This window comes from Mus pahari, chromosome 6 (genome assembly GCF_900095145.1).
Source record: "Mus pahari chromosome 6, PAHARI_EIJ_v1.1, whole genome shotgun sequence".
Lineage (NCBI taxonomy): Eukaryota > Metazoa > Chordata > Mammalia > Rodentia > Muridae > Mus > Mus pahari.
In genome coordinates this window covers 78,000,556-78,009,500 of record NC_034595.1, presented here as the reverse complement: position 1 = coordinate 78,009,500, position 8,945 = coordinate 78,000,556, and the positions used below count along the sequence as shown (strand labels likewise).

The window sequence follows — 8,945 nt, the reverse complement described above, 5'->3', positions numbered from 1 at the left end:
TTGTTGTTCTGTTTTTTTTTTTTTTTTTTTTTTTAATTGCTACTGGATATTTTATTACAGGGCTATACTGTAACCAGCTTCCCTTTTATAAACATAGAAAGAATTTTAATTTTTCATTATAAACAATAGTGAATATCTTTTGCTAAATATATTGTTTACTTGTTCAAATATTTCTGTAAAAAAAATACTAAGCATAGAATTGATGAATTTTACAGGATGTTTCTATACATGTGTAAGTATGGTAAGTTTTGTCATCTAGCAATTTTTTTTTTTTTTTCCTTAGACAGGGTTTCTCTGTGTGTCCCTGGCTGTCCTGAAATTTGCTCTGTAGACCAGGCTGGCCTTGAACTCAGAGAGATCTGCCTGCTTCTGCCTCCTGAGTGATGGGATTAAAGGCCAGTGTGCCTCTACTGCCTGGCTGTCAATCTAAAACGTGTTTCTTTGACTTTACATTCATTCTCCATTTACAGATCTATAAGTATGTCTCTTCTCTTTGTAATTAATTTGGTAACATTTTTTTGAATGATAACAATATAAATAATTCTATTCCTCAGTGGATTTAGCAATTGTATGTCCTTGTTTCAAGCAGTAGAGTCTAGCTAGAAGAAACATACATTGATTGATTGATTTTGGTCCTGTGGTTTAAGTTCAGGGCTTTGTTTACACGCTAAACAAGTATTCTGTCCCTGAACAAATGACTCCATCCTCAGAAGAAACATTTTAGATGTACAACAAAGTATTTCACAGTAATAGTGATGAAATAAAGAACAAAATTTCAGAGTCTTCAGCAAAAGATCACAGGTCTTTTGATTTTGTAGTGCTTCCAGAAAGCAGTTTTGTTTGGATTTTCAGATGGGTGGGCCCTCACTATGTATTCCAAGCTTGTGTGCAACTCAGTATATGTAGATGAGGCTGGCCTTGAACTCAGAGAGACTTGTTTGTCTTTACCTTCTGAGTGTTGGAAATAAAGATATTTACCACTATGCCTACCTTGGTTGACTTTTAAAAAACCTTTTTTAAATTTTGTGTCTGTATGTGACTTTGTATAGGTATATGAGTACAAGTCTTGGAGGAGGTTATAAACATCAGATCCTCATGATGTTGATGTTTACAGATGGTCTAACAGAGGTGCTGGAATTGAACTCCTGTTCTCTGCAAGAACAGTATATGCTCTTACACTGCTAAGCTATCTAAACTCTTGATTGACTTAATTTTTATTTTATTTTATTTTATTTTATTTTATTTTATTTTATGTATATGGGTATTTGGCCCACATGTATGTCTGTGTACTACATCCATGTCGGTATGTGTTGGATCCCCTAGAGTTACAGATGGTTGTAAGGTGTCATGTGTGTGAAATCAAACACAGAGAGCAGCCAGTGCTTTAACCACCGAGCACTCTATCCTCTGGCAGTTTGTCCTCTTTATATAATTGTGTTTAAAAGTCTCTGTCTTGGTTTTATTTAACAGTATGATAAAAATCATATTGAAAAAGAAGCTTAAGTCAAAACACTGAACAGTTCTTTCAATTTGAATAGTTCAGTCAGCAAACAGAAATGACCATTTTGTAAACTAATTTGATACTATTGTCAGTTTCAGTAAAAGAATATTTATACATACTAGAGTAGATATTTCTGTTTTCTTTTACTTTCTTATATGTGTCTATTCATTTAAAATTTCAAGTTAATATAGAAAGATGATTGGGGGCCAACTTGATTTCTCTGCTTGTCTTTGGACTCATCATTGGTGGTCGGGAAAGCAGTCAGATATTAAAATGTAGCAACTAGAATTTAACCCTTCTTCTTCTCTGATGGTTTGTGTCAAGTTAGTCAGCATAGCCTCCTAGGGATTGCAAGTGTGTGCCACCACACCCAGTTTAATCAGTCTCTTAAAGAACCAGTCTGGAAGTGCAGCCTGAATACTTATCTCTTATTATTTTGCCAAAGTAGCTTCAAAGAAACCTGGAAATCATAGTTCCATTGTTGAGTCTTGAGTCTGTTTTGGCTTTAGAATGAAAGTGAAGATTCTTTAGTAAGGGACAGAAGGAAATTGTTATTAGGTGTGTGTTATTTCCTATAATGGTCACTTGACTGAAGATAATATATCTCTGAAAAAAAAATATATATATACTAGAGTAGATATTTCTGTTTTCTTTTACTTTTTTATATGTGTGCATTCATTTAAAATTTCAAGTTTTATATATATATATTTTTAATTTCAAGTTATATATATATATATATATATATATATATATATATTTTTTTTTTTTTTTTTTTTTGAGACAGGGTTTCTCTGTGTAGCCCTGACTGTCCTGGAACTCACTTTGTAGACCAGGCTGGCCTCGAACTCAGANTTTTTTTTGAGACAGGGTTTCTCTGTGTAGCCCTGACTGTCCTGGAACTCACTTTGTAGACCAGGCTGGCCTCGAACTCAGAAATCCGCCTGCCTGCCTGGGATTAAAGGCGAGTGACACTACGCCTGGTGATTATATTTTTACTTAGGAGAAAAAATAAACTAAGGCTTGATAGTATGGTTTATTTTTTATTTTTAAATTTTATTAGTTTATGTGTATGAGTGATTTGCCTGCATGTACGTATGTGTACCATATCAGTACCTGGTGCTTGTGGAGGTCAGAAGAGGGCGTCTGATTCCCTGGGACTAGACTTACATATGGTTATGAGCTACCATGTAGGTCCTTGGAATAGAATACTCTGTAAGAAAAGTCAATGCTCTTAATCAGTGAACCATCTCTGTTGCCTAGAGTTTAGCTTTTAAGTGATAGTCTGAATGCATGTTTGTCTAAATCTTGAATCCCTATTAAACCCTTCATCATTTATTTCCTGGATTTTATTCTTCCTTGAGGTACGGTTTTGATACATATTGCTGTGTTGGGTCATTATGACATTGGGCTTCTGGTCTCTCTTGTGCTAGAATTACAAGCATATCTACCTTTTGTGCTTGGCTCTTTTGAGACATGGTCACTCGTAGCCCAGACCAGCTTTAAATTCTCTATGTAGCTGAGGCTATTCCTGAAATGTTCACCCTGTCTTTACCTCCCATGTTTAGTAGCATGAACTACCACACCTTGCTTAGTTTTAGCATTTTATGAATGAAAATATCCAATTACAGTATTGGAAGAATACAAAGAATACACAGTAATGGACCTTAAGCAAAGCTATGTATATTTACTTAAAAACAAGCCAATTCAATTAATAAGCTATTATTTCTTTTCATTTAGAAAGTTATAAAAATTATTTTACTTATTTGTATTGGGGTGAGGGAAAAAGGGAGGAGCTGCCCACAAGAGAAAGCAGGCGCACACACGCTACACTGCACACTTGTGAGGTCTGAGTCTTCTTCCTCCATTATTGGTTCCAGGGATTGAAATTAGGTTGTTAGGCATATTCTTCAAGTTATGCCACATCAGTGTCTTCATTTCATTAAAAAAATTAACTTTTATTCATTTTTTATAGTGAAGATGATCAAATTCAAGCCTTCATGCATTAAGCCACATACTCAGCCTTAGAAAATGTTTTTAGCTGGGCGTGGTGGCGCACTTAGGATTCTAGCACTTAGGAGGCAGAGGCAGGCAGATTTTTGAGTTCGAGGCCAGCCTGGTCTACAGAGTGTGTTCCAGGACAGCCAGGGCTTCAAACCCTGTCTTGAAAGAAAAAAAAGAAAAAAGAAAAATTTAAAATTGTATTTGTTTTTAAAATTGAGCTATGCTAACTGGGCATGGTGGTGCACGCCTTTAATCTCAGCACTTGGGAGGCAGAGGTAGGCGGGTCTTTGTGAGTTTGAGGCCAAGCTGGTCTACAAATGAATTCCAGGACAACCAGGGAGGGCTACACAGAGAAATCCTGTCTTGTAAAGCAGAAAAACAGGAAGGAAGGAAGGAAGGAAGGAAGGAAGGAAGGAAGGAAGGAAGGAAGGAAGAAGAGAGAGAGAGAAAAGAAAGAAAAAAATTGAGCTGATCTATAAAATACTAACACTGTGTCAACAACTACAGAAATTGATAATGGTTAATACTTACGTACCACTAGTGAATAAATGTCTACTCACCCCAGATAGAGAACTGGTAATAATCTGCATATGGATATCACCAGTCTTAATTTAAAGCATGAATTATCCTGTCTGTCCATCTATCCATCCATCACCTAACAAATGAATTGTCTTCTTCCCTCCCTCCCTCCCTGTCATTCAGCAGACAGGGTATTCTTAACATCCTACTCCATGTGGGCCACACTGAAGGTAGCCACCTGGAGCTCCCTGCAGTGCTTGTGAGCAAGCGGCTCAGTAGGTAGAGTTTGTCTTGTTTTGTTTCCAGGCAGCCTGGCTAGTTTCTGTTTTTTCTTTTTTGGTTTTTCGAGACAGGGTTTCTCTGTGTATGCCTGGCTGTCCTGGAACTCACTCTGTAGACCAGGCTGGCCTCGAACTCAGAGATCCGCCTGCCTCTGCCTCCCAAGTGCTGGGATTAAAGGTGTGCACCACCACTGCACTGCCCTGCTGGATTCTGTTTCTTCTAGGTCACTTGGCTGACATGTCTCCTCTAGACAGCTCAATGCTGTCTATCTTCAGTCTGAATAGTTTTGGGATTTTGTTTTTTGTTTTTGTTTTGTTTTGGTTTGGTTTTGGTTTTTTGTTTGTTTTTTGAGTCAGGGTTTCTCTGTGTAGCCCTGGCTATCCTGGAACTCACTCTGTAGACCAGGCTGGCCTTGAACTCAGAGATCTGCCTGCCTCTGCCTCTCAGGTGCTGGAATTAAAAGCAAGCACCACTACTGCCCATAAGAGTAGTTCTTTTGCTTACTGTGAGGTAGAGAGGTAGGGGTCTAGTATATCTGATGTGTTTCAGGGATTTGATGAAGCTCTTGAGTTGTTAACTTCTGAGTACAGAGACTCCATTTAGAACATCTTGAGTCTTCACTTCTCCGTAGAGACCAGAGAGATGTTCTCTAATTAAAATATTCAGTGCCTCTAGTCTCCATGGGTACCTAAACTCTAGTGCACCCTCCTCACCCACCTGTGTAATTTAAAGAGTGAGGCTGAATGTTTTAGGACATTGTTATACAATGACACTCTTTAAAATACTTCATAGTAGGCTGAGCAGTGGTGGTGCATACTTTGAATCCTAGCCCTCGAAAGGCAGGTCCCCATGAGTGCCAGGTCGGCAGCCTGGCTTACAGAGTGAATTCCAGGATAGCCAAGGTTACACAGAGAAACCCTGTCTCCAACAAACAAAAGGCAAACAAACAAACAAAGTAAAACAACTTCTCAGTAACTTATTCAAGTCAGTCTGTTTCTTTAAAACTGTATTTTTTATTTTACTACTACTACTACTACTACTACTACTACTACTATTATTTTTGAGATTAGTTATTTCTACATAGTCCTGGGTGTCTGGAAGTCACTGTATATACTGGGCTGGCCTCAAACTCATAGAGATCCACCTGTCTCTACCTACTGTATATGTATGGGATATATGCATTGTGAGTGTAGGTGCCCAGAGAGGTCAGATACTTAGATCCCCTGTATTTACAGACCTTGTGAGCCACCTGACTTAGGTGCTGGGAACTAAACCCTGGCCCTTTGGAAGAGCAGCATATGCATGTAACCACTGCTTAGTTAACATCACTTAGTTCCTTTTATTCTTTTGTTTTTGCAAGTTGAATTCTTTGCAATTCAGAAATAGGTTAAATGCTAGGTCAGTATTTGGGATGCTGAAGCAGGAGGACTGTAAGTTATATAGGTCTGCCTGTACTACATAGGGTACTGCAGGCCAACTAGAGCTGTAGTATGCGTAAACTATCTCACAAAAACCAAACTTGGAGCTTAAGAGATGGCTCAACTCTTGAGAGTCTTTGATATTCCCCAGAGGAGTTGGGTTTGGTTTCCATCACCCTCTCCTGGCATCTCTGCATATGCACAGCACACATATGTACACAAAGGCAAACAACCTGTAAACATATAATTGAAATAAATGCTTTTGATTTTTCAAGATATGTTTTTTTTCATGTAGCACTGGCTGACGTGGAACTTTGGTGCACGCCTTTAATCCCAGCACTCAGGAGGCAGAGGCAGGCAGATTTCTGAGTTTGAGGCCAGCCTGGTCTACAAAGTGAGTTCCAGGGCAACCAGGGCTATACAGAGAAACCCTGTTTCGAAAAAAAAAAAAAAAAGGCTGGAGAGATGGCTCAGTGGTTAAGAGCACCGACTGCTCTTCCTAAGGTCCTGAGTTCAAATTCTAGCAACTACATGGTGGCGCACAACCATCTGTAATGAGATCTGATGCCCTCTTCGGGTGCATCTGAAGACAGACAGCTACAGTGTACTTAGATATAATAATAAATAAATCTTTAAAAAAAAAAAAAGAAAAGCCACAAAATAATAATAAACATAACATATAGTAGTTTATGAGTAAGTGTGTGTGTGTGTGCATGTGTAAGGAAATGGTAAAACTAGAGCTTTAAATTTATTTAGGGACATAATACTGGTAGAAAACTGAGATGTTATTGTAGACAATAGAATTCTCAATGTTGTTTTAATATATTAAACAGTTAAACTATATTATAGTTCAAGAGGATTTTTTTTAGATATCTATAGAATATTTCATCCAATAGAAGCAGAATATGTATTATATGTATTAGCATACGGGACTGTCTTTAAATATGCATTTTCAGATACAAGATAAGTGTTTGCTTATATGAAAGAATCTAAATTTTTCCTTTCAGATTAAAGTACAATAAAACTAGAAGATAAATGCTATAAACCGCATCAATGCATTAGTAAAGTAGCGTACATTAAAAGAAAAATAGAGAGCTATTGAGATGGCTCAGCAGTTAAAAATACACATTGTTCTTGTAGAGCACTGTTTTTGCATATTTACCCGAGTTCGATTCCTAGCATCTACATGCACAGTTCACAGTCACTGCATCTTAAGCTTCAGGGGAGTCCAGTGCCCTTTTCTGACCCCCCAGGACAATTGTATTTATATTTATATATATGTATCTCCTATACAGACATAGAAAAATACATAATTAAAAATAAATTTTTAGGAGGCTGGAGAGATGGCTCAGTGGTTAAGAGCACTGACTGCTCTTCCAGAGGTCCTTAGTTCAATTCCTGGCAACCACTCGGTGGCTCACAACCATCTGTAATGGGATCCGATGCCTCCTTCTGGTGTGTCTGAAGAGAGCAACAGTGTACTCATTTAAATAAAATAAATAAATCTTAAAATAAAAGCAAAAATCCAGACCCTCAAATAACCTAATGATACACTTCAAGGTTTGAGAGAAATTCAAATCTTAATGTGGTAAACATTAAATAATAATGATCAAAGCAAAAACATAATGATATAGAAATTAAAAGAATGTTACATATAAGCGGAATTGATTCTCTGAGAGAAAAAGATGGATATTGAGAAATCTCCAGCCATGCTAATGTAAAAAGAGGGAGAAGTACTAAATTAATAAAAAAGATGAAAAAGGGGAAGTTATTACAGATTCTAGTGAAAAAGAGATTCACTAGAAAGTGCTTTTTTTTTTAATTTATTTTTATTTTATTTATTTATTTATTTATTTATTTATTTATTTATTTTGGTTTTTCAAGACAGGGTTTCTCTGTATAGCTCTGGCTGTCCTGGAACTCACTCTGTAGACCAGGCTGGCCTCGAACTCAGAAATCCACCTGCCTCTGCTAGAAAGTGCTTTTTAAAGCTATGTTTAAAAAAAAGAAAAAAAACTTGGAAAATGTTGGAGAGAAATGGATGAATTCCTAGACATATATGACTTATCAAATCAAGAGGCACAGATCCAGAGCAATCAACAAAATTGAAATGATAATAAACTGTCTCCTAGCAAAGCTCAGCCCAAGACTAGAACACAGTCACTTCTGGATTCTATCAAATCTTAAATGGACACTTTATACCAGTGTTCTCTGTTATGTATACTAGAAATGGATGGAAAACAAACAAACTCATTCAGTTCAGGACACGCACACACATCCCTCACCCCATAATATATTAATTATTCTAGTCAGAGTCAAAATTCTCTAGACCCTTTTGCAAACTGGATTCAGGAACACATTAAGAAGTTCATATGTCACGAACTGTCTTACTTTATTAAAGTGATACTACTAGGTCTCAAACCCTGTGAAAATGACGAGCTGAGGTGCCTATTTAACATATCATAGTGGACATAGCCTCCAGGTTCTCCCAGCATATCTCAGTCCCTAACTGTTACAGGGCGTGGCTGGCATACTCACCCCCTGCTCTACAGTCCCCAGCGGCCCCTCCCTATAGTTCAGCTAGTTTGCTCACTTGGCCCTTTTGCCCATCTTTTACTTCCTGCCTCTCGTCCCTCCTCACACCTGGCTCAGGGTCAGGTTCATTTTGGAGTCACCCAGATGCCCCTGCCTCTGGTAGTGTTCTCCCTTTATCTACAATACATTTTCTTGAGACTCCACCATACCTAGCTGCAGTCATTGTCCTCCTTTTTTATTTCTTTTTTCATTTATCAAGTGCCAAAAACCTGCTTCTTGCTGACAGGAAGTATAATTCAGCATAAAAATACACTAAAGGACAGAAAAAGTTCAGCATCCCTTTATGGTAAAATGTTCCGAAGTAACTAGGATGTGAAGTAACATTTTCCATGTAATAAAAACTACATACAGCAAATGGACACTAAACATTTTGGGAAAATCTGAGATGACTTCCTCCAGTCTGGAATGATACAAAGATGCCACTCTCAGTCAGTGTAGAGCCTAAGATAAAGCAAATACAAGAAATAAACAAATAGGAAAGAAATCAAATTAATTTCTATTTTCAGGTGACATGATCCTGTGCTTAAAAGATCCTAAGGGGGGCTGGTGAGATGGCTCAGTGGGTAAGAGCACCCGACTGCTCTTCCGAAGGTCCGGAGTTCAAATCCCAGCAACCACATGGTGGCTCA

At 37.7% G+C, this 8,945-nt stretch overlaps 1 protein-coding gene across 2 annotated transcripts in view; it reads left to right on the top strand.

Annotated features, from left to right (window-relative positions):
• Nucleotides 1–8,945, top strand: part of Zmym4 (zinc finger MYM-type containing 4) — a 99,579-nt gene that overhangs the window by 15,430 nt on the left and 75,204 nt on the right. The window lies entirely within an intron of this gene.